The following is a 20,902-nucleotide window of genomic DNA, read 5'->3' as shown; positions in this document are numbered from 1 at the left end:
TCCAAGTCTAAAATGCATGACAGTTAACAATACTAATTGTTCAGTAATCACACCCTTATTGTGTGTGATCTTCCTTTCTTAATAGTGCCTCTGGTAATAACGTACACATAGATATTAAGGTTGGGAACTTCCAAAGAGAAATGGTTGACTCTTGACCACTGACACCATCATCCCCATCTTCCTACCCATAACTCACTTTTTTCTTGGTTTTGTGGGAGTCACCTATCTACAATGAAATTTTGGTATAATAAGTGATATCTTTGATAGTAGAAATGCTGTTTTACTTGGAAGTTGGCTATGTTTTCTATGTAGAATTTTATGCTGATATAATTTTGTGATTTATATATATTTTTACCTGTTCCTATATATTCCCATTTACAACATCTGGTTATAAAGAAAATTTTCATGGAAATTTTATTTTATAATTTTTTTTTATTTTTCAACTACCCTAAAAACTCTACATGTTAGATGTATCTAAACTGAGCATTTAAAGTCATTGAGTGACTTCTTACTTAAACATGAAGATTTTACCAGATACTTTCTATTGAAGTGGGCATTTAACCTTTACCTAATCTGATTTGTGAGCTAAACCCTATTCCCTTTCAGATTTCTAGGATTCAAACAAAGGCAAATTTAAATTGCAGACTTGTATCAAAGACTTCCAATTTTACACAGTCTGTGTAAACTGAATCATTTACTCAAAGAGACTTAGAGTTATTTAAGCACATTATTTCACCCCATGTATTATTAATCCTACTGAATCCATTAAAAGTGATTATCTAGCTTCAGTTGACTGCTTTGCAGGCATATAGTTACTCACCGTCTTACAAGCAGCTCATATGTTTCTTAGCCAGCTTTGTTTGTTGGTAAGTTTATTTTAATATTAACCTGAGAGGGAAAGTGCCTGTGAATTTTATTAATCTATGAATTGGAAATGTTCACACCAGAAAGGCAGATCTTTGGCTCCCTGCTGACAGATCCTGAGGGAATCTGCCCCTTTCCACAGCCCTAGTGAGGATAACCATGTGTACATCACATGACGTGGGCTGAGTAAATCAGAAATGATGGGCACTGGAGTTGTGAGAAATCAGTAACTCTGATCTAGTGGCTATGTTGGCACGTATGCAAATAGAGGAAGCTACCAGGCAGAGAGAAGACAGAGTATATGCTCAAAAGAAGCAGTTACAATTACGTTATCATAATGACGTTCGTTTATTGAGTGTGTACTGTCTCAGGCACTGTCCTAAGCCTTTTACATGCGTTATCTTGTTTAATCCTATAAGAAAAGTACTGTTACTACTTTTTTGCAAAAAAAAGGAACCAAGGCACTGAGACATTCAGTGACTCACCACAGTTCCCAAATTTGGTAAATAATAGAGATAATGTTTGAGACTAGACACTCTAACCTCAGATTCCACATTTTATCACTTAGATTATACTCAGCATCTGAACCCGTTCAGGGCCCTAAAGAGACAGAGGAGGCAGCTGCGTAACAACTCTACAGTTGAGTTCTGTGTTGATATTGTTTGGTTTTTTTTTTCTCCCCTTTTCCTTAAGCTACACTGAGTGAATTTTGATTCCTTGCCGCCATAGATCCCTGCCCATGAAATGGATTGGATTATTCACGTTATTCTAGGTTTTGCCCGCATGAAGAATTCTGAGTGTTATAGATTCATTGCTGGGATTCTAGATGCAAAGCAGAACACATCAACTTGGAAATTATTTACTGCTTCATATAAAAACCCTTTTTTTCTGAAAAGGGCCAAGTAACTACTGAATTTATAATGAGGGGTGTTTATGAAAAATTTGCACATGAAAGCAGCACAATGTGGTCTGCATTGGAATTAATATTAAGGACGCAGACATCAACCAAGTGGTCTTACCTATGGATTGAGAACAGTTTTCGCTATGGGGTGCTCAAGAAGTTATAACATTTCTCTTGGCTTTTTCATTAGTCAGGAACGTTGATGACCAAGGCCCTTCTAATCACTTCCTGTTTTGCAAAAATATCTGTAATTTTACCACTATAAAAACAATATTGAATTAGACATGTGTGTCCTCTTTGGAAGGCACAGAAAACAGGAAATTGGCAAGAGAAAATGAATCAGAGCACATGTAGCAGAGGAGAAAGTAGGAGGCAAACATTTGTGAGGAAGAGAAATCAAGTGTACAATAAGAATACATCTCAGAAGGGAATCACATTGGATTATTGATCAGAACATAAAATTATGTACAAAAGTCCACCCCCTCCAAACTGGGAGAAATATTTATAATATTTTGTTGTTAGTCATAATATTACTTTAAAAAAATTACCCTTCACACCAATGTCTGAGTTTATGGCCTTTCGTTGGCTTTCCTTAGCTATGCAGGTGGCCCACTGATTGTATTTACAAACCCAGCCCAAACATATTCTGGTTTTGCAGGCCAGTCTGAATAGAGGCAGAATATGTAATTAGTCTCTGCCCAGGATTCTAGGAAGTGGTGAGGCTAAGCTGGAATGGGGTGCTCCATTACTGACAATTGTATCCTCTAATATTTAATATGACTTGAATGTCCCATTCTCTTGCAGATGTCTAACACTATTCACCGTGTACCAGAATTGCCAACCTACTAATTGTTTTCCTCTCAGTCTTAGATTACAAAGACCTTGAGAGGTGAAATCACGTCATAGTTTCTTGAGATCCACATACAGGGTGCTCCCCATTGTTTATTTCTTTCTGACAGACTGAGTCAACTTCTAGGATCATTGGCCCTTACACTTGTCTGAGTGTGAGCAAACTATCACATGTTAGTGTTCGGTATTTTGTGGTACTAATTGATAGCTAGTTTAAACTTTTTTTGAAGTTGTTTAGTATTATTGTTTTACCATATGCCAGAATAAAAGGTCAACATTCCTTTAAATGCTTCTGTTACAGTTTGGTTAAAACTAAGACAGTGCAAATTAGACCGTTTGGGTATGTGGTATGAGTGCAGTTTTGTTTCAGTGTTTAAGGTACATAAACATCAGTTTTACAAATTTGTTTTATTAAAACATGAAAACTTTTTTCTATATAGAAGCTAAGAAAGTATGATTTTTTTTTTTTATCCTGTCCATTTGGGGGAGGGTAAGGAAGTGAATGGTGCACAGAGAGATACCTATTCATGTTAATTCAGGGATGAAAATTTATCTTTGCTTTGAGGAAATTACATTTGAGTTATATTTTCAGTATTTCCTCATATGTCTGTAACTTTATTTCCTTTACCATTCCATCCTCCAATCACACACGTCTTTGTGTTCTCTGACTCTTCTGATTGAAGTAAATGTGAAATTAATGCCTTAGTCACCACATTCTACACTCAGAGTGAGAAGGTGGTATAAATGTACTATGTGCCTCCCACGTGTGTGTGCTCAAATAAGGTAAAGATAAATTGTTAAGTAAGCTAGAGAACTATCTTTTAATTAAGGATAAGCTAACATTAGAAGTATCTATTTAATTACATGTTCAAACATAATGATCAACCTACTTATATGTTGCTGGGATGCTGTCCAAACCAGTATAATCTTCCTTCCAGGCTGAAAAGTATGTTGTTGTTGCCCTCTTACTCTTGGTGATTTTAAATAGAACACAGAAAGTTGTCACACATTTCAATCTAACCTACTCCATATATTGATAAGATAAATCAGGCTATAATTATTTTTTTGGTCATCAAAGAGAATGAAGTACCTAAGTCTTTTATCCATTTTTCTATGTGATTATCTTTTTGTTGCTTAGAGTCTTTATATATCCCATGTATTCTATATATATATATATATATATATATATATATATTACAGATACCTTCTTTCAAATTAAGGCTTTCTTTTTCATTTTCTGTAGTGTCTTTTGACAAGTGGTTCTGAATTTTAATAGCTGAATTTATCAGTTATTTTCATCCTTTTTTGCTTGTTTGTTTAATTTATTACTCCTTGCTTAATACATCCCTTCCTGACCCCAAGGTCATAATGATACTATTTCAAATGTCCCTCAGTACTGTCCAATAGACCTTTCAGCACTGACGGAAATATTTTATACCTGGCACTGCCCAGTATGGTAGCCACTAACCACATGTTACTTTTGAGTACTTGAAATGTGAACAATGTGACTGAGGAGCTAAATTTTAAAATTTAATTTCAATTAATTTACGTATAAATTTAAATAGCCCCATGTGGCTATTGACTATTGTATTGGCTAGATGAGCTGTGGCTTTGTTTTATCATGAAGGGTGATTCACCTTATGTTCATTTTTCTGCAGGGTGTGAGGGGAAAACCTAGGGTCATATTTTCCCATATGGATGACCAGTTGGCCTAGAACAACAGTTTTTTCCTACTAACTGATAATACCAGTTTTGAAATAAAAATAAATTATGTGTGTGTGTGTGTGTGTGTGTGTGTGTGTGTTTCCTGGCTTTCTGTTGTGTTCCTTGATGAATTCATCTACCCTGGTACCGGTGCCTCTCACTGTCAGGCACCAAAGCTTTATAATAAGCCTTGATATTTAGTCGTGGTCATCCCAGTCCTTTGGTTCTATTTCAGAAGTGACTTTGCCATTCTAGGCCTTTGATCTTTCAATACATTTTATTTTATTTTATTTATTTTTTTGCTGCACGCGGGCCTCTCACTGTTGTGGCCTCTCGCGTTGCGGAGCGCAGGCTCCGGACGCGCAGGCTCAGTGGCCATGGCTCACGGGCCCAGCCTCTCCGCGGCCTGTGGGATCTTCCCGGACCCGGGCATGAACCCGTGTCCCCTGCATCGGCAGGCGGACTCTCAACCACTGCGCCACCAGGGAAGCCCTCAATACATTTTAGACTCAGGTTTTCAAGTAAAAAAAAAAATGGCATTTTTCATTGCATTTGAATCAATACATCTACTTGGCATTTTTATGATATTGACACTTTCAATTCATGAGCGTGATTTATCTCTATTCATTCAGGTCTTCTTTCATGGGCTCCATTTGTTTTTAATCTATAAAGGATTTGGTATATTTTGTTATATTTTCAAGGAAGAACTATATGTTGAAGATACTATGTCTGTTGTCTTTTTAAAACCACATATTCTAATCTCTCAAACGGGTAACATTAAGTATGATGTTACAGATTTTTGTTTAGTTTTTTGTTGTTTTTATATATAGCAGATTGAGGAATTTTTCTTCGCTATTTAGTTTGGTAGGATTTTGAGATGATTTAAAAATCTTTCCTTTATTGTGGTGAATTACAGTAATTGGTTTTAAAATATTTACTTACTTATTATTTGTATTTTGGCCCTCTGGTATTCAGAATTGAATTAAAGAGTAATCCTAATCTTTAGGTTGTGACATGCTCTCATCATTCATAGCTGTGTTTAATTATTTGTTAACATAATGAAAATTAATGAACCCACCAACCAATTCAAGAATTAGAACATTAACAAAAATGTAAACTTACCTATGTGCATCTCCCTGGTCTCATTCTTTGATCCTTATCTACCCATCCCCCCACCCCTTCCCAGAGCTAACCACTATTGGAAATTTTGTATTTATTATTCATTTGCTTTCCTTTTCTTTTGTTCGGTTTTAGCAAGTTATATTTGGGCAAAAGTCTTTTTTTTTTTTTAATGTTTAGTTCTTGTACAATTATTCGTGTCTCATACTGTTTAATTATATTTTAATCCTTTTCTGTTTAAAGCATGCTCAATTTATATTTTCTGGTTGATAATTTTGCTATCTAATGTATTTGTGGACCAGATTCTACTATCTGTAGTTTCTCCTGGTTCTTGCTTAATAATGCCTTTCAAATGAGTATTACTTGGATCTCCATCATGCAAGAATTATTTGAAGCTTGGACTAAGCTGGATTTCTAGTTGAGAGAATTTGTGTTTCCTTTTTCCAGGGCCTGGGATGTTACCCGATACTCTAAACTGTTTTTAGATGTTTGAACCACCTTGACAGTACGAAATTGGAGGGCAAAGTCACGTGAGGGATTACTGTTGGTTATGAATCCTCAGGTGATATTTTTTGTTCCCTGTCACCAGTGCCAAGTTTAGAGGCAGACTGGTTTCTTTGCAGTTGCCAGTGGTGTGTAGTGTGTGTGTCTGTGTGTGTGTAGCATTGCAAACTTGCAAACTTATTTCTGGTACAATGACGGTACAGTTTTATTGGGTCACAGGAGGGAGTATCACCTTTTAGACTTTCCATCTCTGGCTGACCTTGGGCCTTGTGATCTGTTGCAGCTCTTTGGGCTGTGAAACCCCAAGTCCAAGTCTACTTCATTGATCAAATGTCCCAAGAGGAAACCTGAATAAAGTACTCTTCTTAACCACTTGGTTTCCACTTTCAGTTAGTTTCGTTTTCTGGATGTTTCTTACTTTCTTCTAGTTTTCCTGTTTTATGTACAATTTTTTAGTTGCTTTCAATGGAGGGATTTTTATACTATAAAGGACAGAGACTTGCACAGATTAACTCAAGTTGGAAACACAGGGGATTTTCTTCGAGCCTAATTTCAGGAAGTATAGTTAGATCTGGCTGGAAGAGTAGTGCAGCCCTGACCTTCCCCCATGGCCTACTGATTTTCCTTTCTGTTGCAGTGCTAAATGACCTCACACTTCTAGTGTCCAACACCATCCAACTGACTCAGTCTCTCCATGTATCACCTCAAATTCTTGAGATAGAAGATAAAATTGTCTTTGCCTCATCTATAGACGGTAGTATGGTGGTATACTATCTAAGGACAGCATGCCACAATGGTTAGAGCTTGGGTTCTGCAGCTAGACTGGCTGGATTTGAAGCTCAGCTCCAAATCTTGCTAGCCTTGTAATCTTGGGAAACTTTCTGTGACTCAATTTCTTCATCTGTAAATAGGGATGATAATAATATTCACTACCTCACAGTTGTAATGAGGGTTAAATGAGTGACTGCATGTGAAGAGTAAAAAGCAAGAGCCTTGGATATAGTGGCTACTCAATAAGTATTAGGTATTTCTTTCTCCTTCTCACTCGATGTAAGCCCTGGTCTAATTGGCTATGGCCTGGGGTTAGGATCATGTGGTACCTAGGTATGTTCTACCTAGCAGGTCTACCTAGGTATGTTCCTTTATCATCATTGAGAAGCAGACTGAAAGAAAGGAAGGCAGTAGCAAATGTGCCTAATATAGATTGGTGAAATAGAAACAAAACAATTTGTCAGTTTGGAAAAAACATTTTTAAATATAATTTGCTTTATATAAAAAATATACTTCAATGGTAGAATTGTTACCTAAAGAGACAGTTTGTTTTTTAATTGGTGTATAGTTGTTTTACAGTGTTGTGTTAGTTTCTGCTGTACAGCAAAGTGAATCAGCTCTATGTATACATATATCCCCTCTTTTTTGGATTTCCTTCCCATTTAGATCACCACAGAGCACTGAGTAGAGTTCCCTGTGCTCTACAGTAGGTTCTCATTAGTTATCTATTTTATACATAGTAGTTGTATATATGTCAATCCCAATCTCCCAATTCATCCCACCCCCCCCTTCTCCCCTTGGTGCCTGTCCGTTTGTTTTCTACGTCTGTGTCTTTATTTCTGCGTTGCAGATAGGTTCATCTGTACAATCTTTCTAGATTCCACATGTATGCATTAATATACGATATTTGTTTTTCTCTTTCTGACTTACCTCACTCTGTATGACAGTCTCTAGTCATGTATACAATGGAATATTACTCAGCCATTCAAAGGAAAGAAATTGGGGCATTTGTAGAGGGACAGATGTTTTTAAAAAATTACATTGACTGAGCTATATTATGTAACATTTTACACCTGAAAATTTTCCTGTTGCAATTAATCATATACTTATTGACAGTCTGTTGTGTATGAAACACTGTATTATATGAGAGGAGCAAAAAGGAGGTAAAAGCAGAATATGTTAGTAGGTGTAATTACAGATTATAGGAGTAGAATCATGAACATTTTACAGAAGAAAGTGTCATTCGTTGCCTAAATATTTCTAGGAAAGCGTTAAACATTTCAAGGACTCATTTTCTCTGTCCTTTTAAGTTCCTCAGGTTTTTTTGTTTTTTGGCTTTTTTTTTTTTTTTATTGCTTTGCTTGTTTCTTAAGAGAAGAGCATGTAACATAAAAGTGAAGGTCTGGACTCAACCTAATTCCCTACCAATTAGTACATGCAGTTACGTTCTGGGTTATTTCCAGGCCCTCGGTAACTTAAAAATGAATAAATAAAACTAACCATGATTGCACGTGTACAGTGTTTTACGATCAACCCAGTGTTTTCATTGATTCATCTCGTTAATTCAGTGAGGTGGATCAACGCGATAATTCTCTCCATTTTACGGATGAATACAACTGAGGGACCTTAAGTGACTCACAGTCACATAACAGATACGCAGGAGAAAGAGCCTGACTCAAACATAGGAGTTCCTGCTGCTTGCCAGCAACCAGTCCTGTCACAGAAATGAATATACTGCTGTCAGTCTATTAGAGGATGCTCCCGAGCTCAGAATGTTGCCTCTGGATTCAGGCTCACAGCTGATGACAACTTGTTCAGATTGAAAAACAGGGAAAGCAAGTCTGGTAAAAGCAAAAGGGATATAAATTGGAACAAGGACAGTTTTAACTCCTTTGACACTGAGTAAAACATGTTTAAACTTTCCATCTGAATATATGTTATGTGGGAGCTCAATGTGTACCAACAAGAGACTTTGTTCTTATAACATTTATAAATGTTATTTAATATTGGTTTCTTCTAGTCTCAAGAACATGGAGAGAAGTACTTGACCTTTAAATGCAGAGGGTATAAATTAATTCGTGTTATTACTTCAGCTGAGTTATCTTGTAAATAACACTTTTCCCTCATTAGAAAGGAAGCCAATCTTGCAATTCCCCATAGGTCTCATATCACTTACACCATGCTGTGCTTCATACATTGACCTGGAACCCAAGAGAATTTATGCACAGTTCGTGATTTAAACCAGAAGTAATTTCCTGTGGCATTATGTCACAACATCAACCATGGAAACAAAATCCATTCTTTTTTTGTTTCATTAGAAAAATTTAAATAAATTCCTTCAGAAGTTCATAAAATTTGATAGGCCACTGTTTAGAGTTCTTGCACTGTGTAAAGTGCAAATCCATTTCTTATGTAAACCGTGTTATCATGCAGTTATCTATATATGTGAGTGTATGTGCCAATCTTTTGATTTTTATTTATTTATCTTAGTGTCTGATGTTTGCCATTAATTTTTCTAGAGAGAAACTGTAGCTTCCTGAGGAAAAACTTCTTACCTTGAAGTAATGAAATATTTTTGCTCACAAAGCTTCAGAGAAAGTAAGGTTAAATATGGGGACTTTCTCTGGATAAATTTGTCATCTTTACTCAGTCCCTGCTCTTTTTTACATTTTTGTGCATTTAGGCAATCTTCCTCCCCGCCTTGGTCTTTTCCCCAGACTTTGCTTTTTCTATCACCTAACACTGTTTATTTCCAAAACCTCTGCTCTTTCCTTGCTCATAATTTCAGTGACATGTCTGTCTTCAGAGTTTCAGCTCCACCCTCTAAGCTGGTGGTTTCTGAGTCTACAGCCCTTACCCTGACTGATCTCTTGCTGCAGTCCTGCATGGCCATTGCCTGTATGATGTTCTTCCATTCATGCTGTGCCAGTATTGCAAATCCATTAATATCCACCCAGTCTTCCACATTGGGAACACAAGGTCGTTCTTGACATTTCTTACCATCTAGTACAACCACATTTTCATCAAACTCTTAAGACTCAAGCTATAACCTTGAATCCAACATTTCTTCCCGTTCTTGTTGCCACTGCTTTCGTCGGTATCTTTACCATCTTCTACCTGAACTACTCCACAGTTCTTCCCTGCACTTTGTAATTCTCCCCATTGCCCTCAAAGCAATTTTACTGCAAAGCAAACCTAATCATATCTTCCTCATGCTTAAAAACCTATATAGACCTCCCTTTACTGTTGTGATCCGTAGCCTTCCTTTTGCTGTCAAGCACCATCGTATGTTTTCAGTCTCGATTCCTGCCCTTTCTGATCAGGCATCCAATGATTCAGGGCCATCGTTTGCTACATCAGGAATCATACCTTTGAACATTCTGCTCTTTATATCTGAAATGACTTCTTCTTCTCTAACTGAATGTCTTTCATGACTGTTCAATTCTCATTTCCTCTATGAAATCATGCCAGAGTCCCATATGAAGCATTTATTGCTTTCATAGGAACTTAATCTACCCCGCTGTAGCTTGTATCACATTTGACTATAATTATATGCCTGTATGTCTATTTCCTCCACTATGCAGTGAGGAAAAAAACACATCATTTCTTTGTGTGTGTGTGTGTGTGTGTGTGTGTGTGTGTGTGTGTGTGTGTGTATTTTAACCCAGCACCTAGCTTAGGGCCTACCATATGGGATGTCCTCAGTAAATAATAACTGAATAAATAAATGAATCAATTAATTAATGTCCCACCCAGCATTCAGATTAAATTTTCCCATACTTAGGTTAGAGATATAAATAACTTTTAAAGACTACATTGATTCTCAAAAGACTCTTCTCTATCTTCATTTATATAACAATTTGTTTGTTAGTTGGCCTACTTACCTATTTATCTGTCTTAGCTCAGGCTGTTATAATAAAATACCATAAACTGGTGGCTTAAACAACACACAATTATTTCTCACAAATCTGGAAGCTGGGAAGTCCAAGATCAAGGTGCTGGCTAATTGGATTTCTGGCAGGAGCCCTGTTCCTGGCTTGCAGATGGCCATTGTCTTGCTGTGGCCTCCTATGATGCATGCACACGTGTGACTGAGATTGGGGCCGGGAACAGGAAAGGGAGAGGGAACAGATAGATACGGTTTTCTGGTCTCTTCTTACAGGGGCACTAATCCCATCCTGAGGACCACCCCACCCAGGACCTCATCTAACCCTAATTGCTTCCCAGTGGTTCTACCTCCCAATATCCTCACACTGGGAATTTGGGGGGAACAGAGACATTCACTCCATAACATTTTTCATCTAACTGTATCTATCTGTCTCCATTTCAGCATTATACAGTGATAGAACAATACTTGGAGAACTCAGATTTCTCAAATTATAATCAAATTTTCTATCCAGAAGCTATATGCCTAACTATTAAAATGATATGCTCTAGCACAGGGAGATCAGCTCGGTGCTTCGTGACCGCCTGGAGGGGTGGGATAGGGAGGGTGGGAGGGAGGGAGACGCAAGAGGGAAGAGATATGGGAACATACGTATATGTATAACTGATTCACTTTGTTATGAAGCAGAAACTAACACACCATTGTAAAGCAATTATACTCCAATAAAGAAGTAAAAATAAAAACAAAAAAGACACAAAATACAAGTACATATGTAATATATGCATATGTGATTATATAAATATCATATAAAATCTATAAAGATGTGTAAAAAAAATAAAATGACATGCTCTTCTCATACTTGTTTAAAATATTATATTATGACCAGTGTACCTATTACATATTAAACTACAAAAATTATCTACTCATAAGTAATAAAATGAAAGAAAATAAATTCATTTTTATGTGCAACTTTAAAATGAAAGTAGTTGATGGTATTTATAAGTTGTTGCTATAAAAACCTTCTGCTACAAAGTATTTAAGAATGTGTGCCTGTGTAGAATTTCTTCAACTTCAAATTTTATTGTCATTTCCCAAATATGCTTATATGCCTTTCTGCATCCACACTTTTGATCTCTGAATTTAGTATATTTTCTTTTGCAGTCTGTATCTATTAATATTTAGCCTGTCCTTCAAGGGCAGTTCAAATTCCACCCTTTTCAATACTGCCTATCCTGATGACCCCAGCTAGAATAATCTGTTTTCCCTTTTGAATTTTCATAGCATTCCCTGATTGAATAATGTTTTTGGAACTCATATATTATCTTACTTTTCAACTTTTTATGCATTGCATGTAAACTTTCTGAAGAAAAACATGTTTACACCTTTCTATGCTATGCAGTAGTCACTAAAGTATCATACACCGTAGGCCCAGATCATCAGTTGTTGAAACAAGGAACAAAGGAGTGAGAACTGGATTAACTTTGTGGGAATTGTGATACCTCATGGCTCTCCCATCCTTCTCTCTTTTTCTTTTTTTTTTTTTTAGTGGTACGCGGGTCTCTCACTGTTGTGGCCTCTCCCGTTGCGGAGCACAGGCTCCGGACGCGCAGGCTCAGCGGCCATGGCCGCTCCGTGGCATGTGGGATCTTCCCGGACTGGGGCACGAACCCCTGTCCCCTGCATCGGCAGGCGGGCTCTCAACCACTGCGCCACCAGGGAAGCCCCCATCCTTCTCTTTGTATACACCACTGATACTCCAGCAGAATGATGGCTCCCTGTTGCGGTCTATTTCCTTGATGGGGTGCACTTCCTCTTTGGGAAGCTCCTAGTCCTTGCTTTACCTTGAACGTTATTATGCTTAACATCAAGTGGCATATATGGGTTCACTAGTGGAACACTCAAAATACGAGATTTTCTGCCTTTCATAGGTTAAAATGTAATAATGAACATTCTTCAGATAGCAGTATTTTGACATAGTTGGAAGATAATACTTACGAAGCACTGTTTACCAGTGTCATGAAAATTGGCACCTTGCTAAACATCTTTGGAGCTGTTTCCTTATCTGTAAAAGGCAGGTGGTGAAACCTCTCTTAGCAGGGTTGTTGCAGCTATTGAATGAAACACACCTGGAGGTTACTTGGCTTTTACTGGGTGCTCCAAATAAGTCAGCTCCTTTCTCCCAACTAATGGCTATGGACTAAACAGTGAAAATGATTCTTACTTAGCATAGACTCAGCTAGCACTATGAGGAAACTTAACATAGTAGTTTTGTTACCTCGAGTTTTGAAAGTTATGTTCATGGAATATACATGCATTTAATCTTCAATGATTTTTTTCACGATAACTGTTTTGTAATAAACTTGTAAGATTAGAATTGTATCTTTCCAGGTGCTAGTTAAACATTAAGCTAATTCTCTGATAAGAGGATTAAATGATTAAAATCAGTGGTTTTTTGGTATCCATTAGGGAAAGCCTTCAATTTCCTTTTTGTCAAATCACATATTTAGAAACTAAATATGTAAGATATTTGTTTCGAGGACAAATAGCTGGGAAATTTGATTGTATATGTATTGTATTCTTTTTCAATAGAAGATATTTATAGCTATGTATTAATTACTTAGGTAGTCAGTTTATTTTTGGTTAAAATTCAAAATTAGAAATTTTGAATTCAGACTAGTTTTAAGGTTGAGGGTGAGGTAGAGGGTGATGGAAATGTGTTTTCATGTTGCATCAGTTTGGCTTCCTGAAGAGTTTGACATACTACAAGGCTATTTCTTCAGCTTTTATTAGGAATTGGATTTATTTTCTTCCTGAGTTTAGGCTTATAGCTCAGGCAAAGACATAAGCTCTTCTGCTGCTAGAACAGGTCTCTGGGAAGAAAATACATTGCATTCTGTGCTTTTGTTTATAGCAAAATGTCAAGTCAGTTACCTACTGAACACAAACCTCAAGAATTCTGGGATCTCAAACTTGAAATAGATGGACACATCTGCCAGGAGAAGAAAATTGGTACTGGATTCGACAAGGCCTAGTAACACAGTGTTATATTTAGATTCAGATAGCCAACAGGAAATATTATGGTTCATGCTATTATGTGTTACTGTATATAACTGCCTTGTTGATCCAGTTAAAACATATATTGAGTTCTCTACATGTTCAAAGCACTGTTCTACATAGAGCTTCTCGGGAAAGTAAATATAAAGCAAACCTGATTCATGACTGTAGGGAGGTTAAGTCAGCGTGTGTGTATTTGTGTGCATGTTCATATGTGTGGGTGGGGCAGGGTAGGTCAGGGATAGGGAGAATTAAAAAGGCAAATAAATGACTATAGTGTAATATAAGATACAGAGAAAGATACATAAGAGAGAGAAACAGATCTGAGAAGGGAGGAGTCACATTTTGATGGGAAGGTACCCTTGCATCTGCCCCTTAGAGGTAAATAGGGTGAGTGAGAGATGCACCAGCAGAGGGAAGGCTGGGGCCTAATTACAAAGGCCAGGAAGGAAACGGTCAAGTTAATTGAACTTCATTGTAGGCTATGTGGATGGGAGTAAAATGGATTAAAGCTACCTGGTAGAATTTGGTATTATTTCACTATTAGAGACGTTAGATTTAACAGAGTGTGATTTAAAATTTGTAACTTAAAGTGGAAAAGGGAGGGAATCATGTTTCCAACCCTGATCTTCTTTAGATTCTTTAAACCAGTCTGGGTTTCTCAGCCTCAGTATTATTGATATCTTGGATTGGATAATTCCTTTTATAAGGATGTTTAGAGGCAACCCTGCCCTCAACCCAGGACTGGGACTAGAGGGAGGCAAGGGAGGAAGGTAAGCCATGGTTTTAAGGAGGCACTCACTCCCAGGGCCCTATGAGCTTTAATCTTGTGTCTGGGTGACCCTAAGGGTGAGTGAGTGCCTCCTTAAATTTTGAGCCCCAGGCACCTCCCATGCCTGCCACAGTCCTGGCACTGCCTCCATCCACCAGAAGCCAGTAGCACCCTCCCAGTTGTGACAGCCAAATAAGTCTCCAAAAACCTTCCAGGTTAAGAAACACTGCAGTCTAACTGGAATAACTCAGCAGATTTCTTTTTCATTTGTAAAATGCCAAGAGGAGCAGCCAGCAGTGTGATGGAATTCAACTGAAAGGTAGCAACTAAATACAGGTACAATTTGGGCTGAGACACACTTGGGGAGTAAGATTTGAAGAGAGAGCTGTGGAAAGAAGCTGCTGTGATTAATGGGCTGATAGGCATTGGCATTAGGAAGAGACAAGGGTTTGTATGAAAGTTACCCGAAGGTGAAGGATCCATTCTGCTGTTAATAATATACCTGACTTCTAGGCCTGGGCTGCACTGAAGAATAATAATTCTGCTGTCAATCTTGGGGTCGATATAACAAGACTTCCAAGTATGTTTTCCTGGTGCTCATACAAATGCTCAAAAAAGTCTACAGCATGCTTGTACTTTATTTTCTTTTTACAGAATTAGGCTGTCTTCTTGGTTAATACGTCATTGTGCTTATATTTGCTGTTATCAGTTCTACTCTATTCTGTTTTCTTGGGCTCTGGGGAAGCTGTGGCACTTGGTATTGTGCAGTTTGTGCAGTGTGGTTGCCAAGATTACAGATACATCAGACCCTAGTGGACTACTAACCGTATCAGTTACTATGAGATCACAAAGACCCGTAATATTGTGTGTATTTTCATGGTAGGGGTTAAATACAAGTGATATGGTTAATTAATGTTTAGCAGTAGAGTTTAAAGCCTGAAATTCCAGGTGTCTCACATTCAATAATGTGTCAACAGCACATAGCTCCATATATTTTTGTGGCACTTAACCACAAAAGTTGGTATGTGATAATAATAACAACAGTTGAGTTTTATAGCTCACTAACATCTACCAGGCAGTGCCCTATGTGTTTTATTTGCATTTATTGTTCCAGTAACCTTTGGCGGTGGCTAATATTATTATTTCCATTTTATGGATATGGAAACTAAACTTAACCAGTTTCATTAACTTGCCCACAGTCATACGGTTAGGATCACTTGATTCCAGATCTGCCAACTCCTGAGTGCATGTTCTTAAATATTGCTTCAGGGCTGCCTGTAAATGACCTTGTAGGTTGTGCAGGGCACAACTCCAGGTGTCCGCCTACACATTGTACACATTGTGAGTGCTCCAAGACTGTCCTGGTAAGTGCACACACAAAGAAGTGAATTCTAATGCTTTTAAGTGTTATTTATTTTTACATTTTTATTGCATGGTATACAGTGAGTGATGGGAACCTGGGCAGGGATTTCTTTCCCTCCCTCCCTCCTTCCTTTCTCCCTTCCCCCCCTCCCCCCTTCCCCCCTTCCTTCCTTTCTCCCTTCCTTCCTTCCTTCCTTCCTTCCTTCCTTCCTTCCTTCCTTCCTTCCTTCCTTCCTTCCTTCCTTCCTTCCTTTCTTCCTTCCTTCCTCCTTTCTTTCCAGCAAGGACATGCCTGGATGTAAATTCCACTGAGGAAAGGATGGAAGTCAACTAAAAGGTTGTTTCTTGCCTATTGTTATTTCCCATATTCTAGTGCAGCTAACGCTCTTAGGAGAATGAAACTACCCCTTTAGAAGTCCTCCTTCAGGTAGTGTTAGTGAAAATCGTATAATGCCACCCATTCTTTTTCTGAGGCCTGAGGCTAGAATATTCTCTCACTATTATTTATTATTGTCATGGAGCCATTAGCTTTTGCCATTAGAAGCTATACTTATACTAAAGGTGTTAACAGCTGGATGTATGTGCTCCAAATTCTCATTACATGCTGCTGACCTCTCCCTATAAATCTCAGCTTGGAGATATCAGCTTTCTACTTGTTGGCTCTAATTGGAAAGTTCTCTGCTATATCCAGGTACAGAATGTACTATCAGAGCTTGAATTTCTGCCCCTTATTAACATTGCCTTTGTGACTTATTTCTTCAATTCTCTTTCCATTGGCAATCTGGCTGAAGCAAATTCCTCAGTTTTATATACAAAGTGAGCTTGTGGTAGAACACATTACAAATCATGCAACGCAATAAAAGAGAGCACAGTCTAATACTTTTACCATTAGAGAATATTAAAATGTCCTTTACTAATTAATTACTTGCACACCATTTTTTCACTTAATTATTTAGAAATAAATTCATGCATTTTTCATCAGTTTGAAACTCATTTTACAGTTAAAAATCCAGCTGTCAAGTATGCAATAGGAAATTTCATGAAGAGTTTGTGAGGAGTTGTGTTATAATTTCCTGAAACCTACCTACACTTCAAATGGTTTCTAGTTTTATGGATATGGAAACTAAAGACTTGTGTAATCCAGAGGTGGCAAAGGGAACGTTTGTGACTTGATTCATCTGTCCATCAGGAAAAGTATTTCCCTGAGAGAATCCTTTAGATTTCCCATATATTTAAGCTGGTGAATTTTCCGATGGTGTATCATTATATCCTTTTTTTGAAGTAGGAAGCCTATATACCATACTTAAAAACTCTTAAACACTCAAACATTTCTGTTCTAGGTTCTTTACATATGTTAATAATGACATACTAGAAATCAGTGTTACTCAGAAAGATTCATCTTAAGTGCATACTTAGAAGTATTTTTGTCTTCAGTAGATATTTAAATATTTAAACAGTTCTCAAATTTCAGTCAAAAAGCACTTTGAAATAATTGTGTAGGGTATGCTGAATGTGAGTTCTGTTCTCCTTAGGTTTTAATTTATTTTTTCTATTAAAAATTGATTAAAAAAATTGATTAAACAGTTTTCAAATAAATGAAGCTCAAGCTTCATGAGGCCATGAGGTAAAATGATCAAAACTGTATAATTTCTAAATTAAGATCTATGTAGAATTATGATATTTCCAAGAAATTAAACACAAACACTTCCTTTTTCCTCAAATTAACTTATTTTCCCTAGCATTAATATCAAGAAAATAGGACAAATTTTAACTTAGAAAAATCTTCATTATTGAAGTTTGAGGTTAAATAATCATCCCCTTTTTGGAAGAGGATGGAACAAAATTTTTCCAGGCCTTTTCTGATTAAGTTATTCTACAGAACATTTAGACTATGTGCTTCTCTTATATTTGGTGACAAAATATGTGTACAAAATAGGAATTTATTATTGGATGTTGTTACTTTCAGAATTATAGGGGTGCTGGGCAAATTCAACTGAAGAGACAATAGGTGTATTAAAAGATAAACTTCACTCTGTATGACAGACTCTAGGTCCATCCACCTCACTACAAATAACTCAATTTCGGTTCTTTTTATGGCTGAGCAATATTCCATTGTATATATGTGCCACATCTTCTTTATCCATTCATCTGTTGATGGACACTTAGGTTGCTTCCATGTCCTGGCTATTTTAAGTAGAGCTGCAATGAACATATTGGTACATGACTCTTTTTGAATTATGGTTTTCTCAGGGTATATGCCCAGTAGTGGGATTGCTGGGTCATATGGTAGTTCTATTTGTAGTTTTTTAAGGAACCTCCATACTGTTCTCCATAGTGGCTGTATCAATTTACATTCCCACCAACAGTGCAAGAGTGTTCCCTTTTCTCCAGACCCTCTCCAGCATTTGTTGTTTCTAGATTTTTTGATGATGGCCATTCTGACTGGTGTGAGATGATATCTCATTGTAGTTTTGATTTGCATTTGAGTGAAGTAAGTCAGAAAGAGAAAAACAAATACTGTATGCTAACACGTATATATGGAATCTAAGAAAAAAAAAAAAAAGGTCATGAAGAACCTAGGGGTAAGATGGGAATAAAGACACAGACCTACTAGAGAATGGACTTGAGGATATGGGGAGGGGGAAGGGTAAGCTGTGACAAAGTGAGAGAGTGGCATGGACATATATACACTACCAAACGTAAAATAGATAGCTAGTGGGAAGCAGCCGCATAGCACAGGGAGATCAGCTTGGTGCTTTGTGACCACCTAGAGGGGTGGGATAGGGAGGGTGGGAGGGAGGGAGACACAAGAAGGAGGAATTATGGGGATATATGTATATGTATAACTGATTCACTTTGTTATAAAGCAGAAACTAACACACCATTGTAAAGCAATTATACTCCAATAAAGATGTTAAAGAAAAAAGATAAACTGAGGCATATTAAAATTCTTAAGCATTTGAGCAAAAAGCTATTGGAATTAGCACCAAACCAGAAGAGATTAGGAGTGCTCTGCCAACAGGAGCCTAGGAGACACTTTCATAGAGAAAAAGCAGAAGCAAAGTAAGGAAGTTGTTGGCTGGCTACGGCTTACAGCCTAGCTGGCTGCTTGTGATTGGTTGTCTTTAGTGTTTTGAGTTCATAACCGTGAGGCACTTACAAGCATAGATTTTGTTTGCTTACATAGACCTCCGCAGCATTACAGCCACCACAGTCTAACGGCCTCCCTGTTTAATTAATTTAACAAGAAGTACACACTTTGGATATGTATTATGAATTTGATTGCATGGATTTAAGAGAGATTTCAGCTTTCACGCAGCATCAAACACACTGTGTTAATCCAAATGTTACTCTCTGAGTGCATAGACCTGATATTATTTTTCAGATAATATGTAGATTGTGAGAAAATAATTCCTGATTTTGAAAACTTAGAAAATTTTGTTCCTATTTCCAAAATGGATCTGTGCTAGTCAAGTACCACTGACCTCTTTGCTCATTTCTTTATATAGAAAATGGAGACCATGGTTAAGAATAGTCAGCTTCTACCTTTTGAGTATTAAAGAAGAAACTATCACCAGGTCACACCGCTTAATTGTAAACGTGGTCTTTTCTGGTTTAGTAGAAAGGTTATCTTTGTTTCAACCTCAGATTGCCCTTAGTAAAAGAAGCAGCTCCCATTCTGATCTTTTTGGGTGCACATTGGAAGACAAAGGAAGAAATGTGTCACAAATATTAAAAACTGTTAAAACTTAGGATACCACTAAATGTGAATCTGTAATCTGTAATACCCACATAAATGTCTCGGGCTCAAAGGACACTAACAGAATGCATTTGGCGACAAGAGAATTTTTTTCCCCAAATACTTTTAATACAACAATAATCTGATATTTTATAGTGACTAGTCATTTCCACCTCTTTGCCTCCCTGCTCTTTTATCATTCTATTTCTCCGTTTCCTCCTCCTTCTTTCTTTCTTGGCATTCCCCTAAAAATAGGAATGTATTCTATTATCGTGGTCATTGCCTTTTATTTTTTAAGTTGCCATTATTTTCCAATCTTGTGATTCTTGTTTTATAGGAACTACAATTCTGGATGGAGGAAGAATTTTAAAAATAAAGTTTTTAATAGTACTTCCTTTTCTGTTGCATTTCAGTGGGTTAATAACTTTTTCTGAAAAAAATATAATTGATAGTGCTATGTGTTATCAAGTGCTAAGCTGTCTGCAAGTAGTATATCATTTTATTATTTCAATGACCTATGAAGTATTTCTATTTTGGAAAGGAAGAAACTTTGACTTTCAGAAGGTTAACTAAATTTTCCAAATTCACGTAGCTTGTTAGTGGCTGGCCCAAGAAAAGACAGATCCTGACTCTTAATTTTTAAATATTCTGCAAGTAATTCTTGGATGTCTTAGAATTAAGCATTACTTAAATAGTTTCTCAGTACATCAAGTATAAATATTAAAACCTCTTCCATGATAATCTTTTAGAAAAAAAGTTTATATGTTTCTAAAAAAGTGGACTAGAATCTCTGATAACTGTGTTTGCTTATAATTAACATAGGAAACATAGTATTAAGTACTTGTATGAATATCAAATTATAAGAACAGCAAAAGTATTTTCCTGTGTTCATATTTCTGTACCTCATCTATTAATACATGAGTTGCATTATACCTTGGTTGTTGACATGATCTGAATTAGCATAGTTCTGTTTTCAGCTTCAAATACTGATTTGGTAGTTTGCAATCCAGTCCAGTTTTTATCTATCATTGGGAAGTATCAACTCAGTAATACACACCTAACCAAATTTTATAATCCTTTAGGCTCATGGGCTCTGACCTTGAAGCCTTTAAAAAATATGTTGGTTTTGTTTTCCAGAGATTCTTAGCAACTCCAAGACTTGGTCCAGGATTTGAAAGCTAATTTTTCATAATGCCCTTGCAGTTCTTACCATCTTTCTTTGATTTTATCATTCCCTATCCTGGAAATTAGTCTTTAGTTTGCGCTGTTAGTTTTTGTTTGCTACAGTGTATTGTTGTGCTCCTGTCTTATTCCTCCTCTTATAATGTTCTTACAGATTATTACTGTTTATATGCAATAAAACAAACACAAAAACAA

At 36.9% G+C, this 20,902-nt stretch overlaps 1 protein-coding gene across 11 annotated transcripts in view; it reads left to right on the top strand.

Annotated features, from left to right (window-relative positions):
* SLC16A7 (solute carrier family 16 member 7) overlaps positions 1-20,902 on the top strand; it is a 174,581-nt gene that overhangs the window by 23,399 nt on the left and 130,280 nt on the right. For 2 of the 11 annotated variants that reach the window (XM_032644557.1, XM_032644556.1), the window contains exon 1: positions 14,603-14,760. The exons of the other annotated variants lie outside the window; for them this stretch is intronic. The gene's annotated coding sequence lies outside the window, so the exon portion shown is untranslated. Of the gene's footprint in view, positions 1-14,602; positions 14,761-20,902 lie in introns of those variants that run through there. 11 annotated transcript variants of the gene reach the window in all.

The sequence above is a fragment of the Phocoena sinus genome, chromosome 10, assembly GCF_008692025.1.
Source record: "Phocoena sinus isolate mPhoSin1 chromosome 10, mPhoSin1.pri, whole genome shotgun sequence".
Classification (NCBI taxonomy): Eukaryota; Metazoa; Chordata; class Mammalia; order Artiodactyla; family Phocoenidae; genus Phocoena; species Phocoena sinus.
The sequence above is the reverse complement of the archived record's forward strand: the minus strand, read 5'-3'. Positions and strand labels throughout refer to the sequence as shown.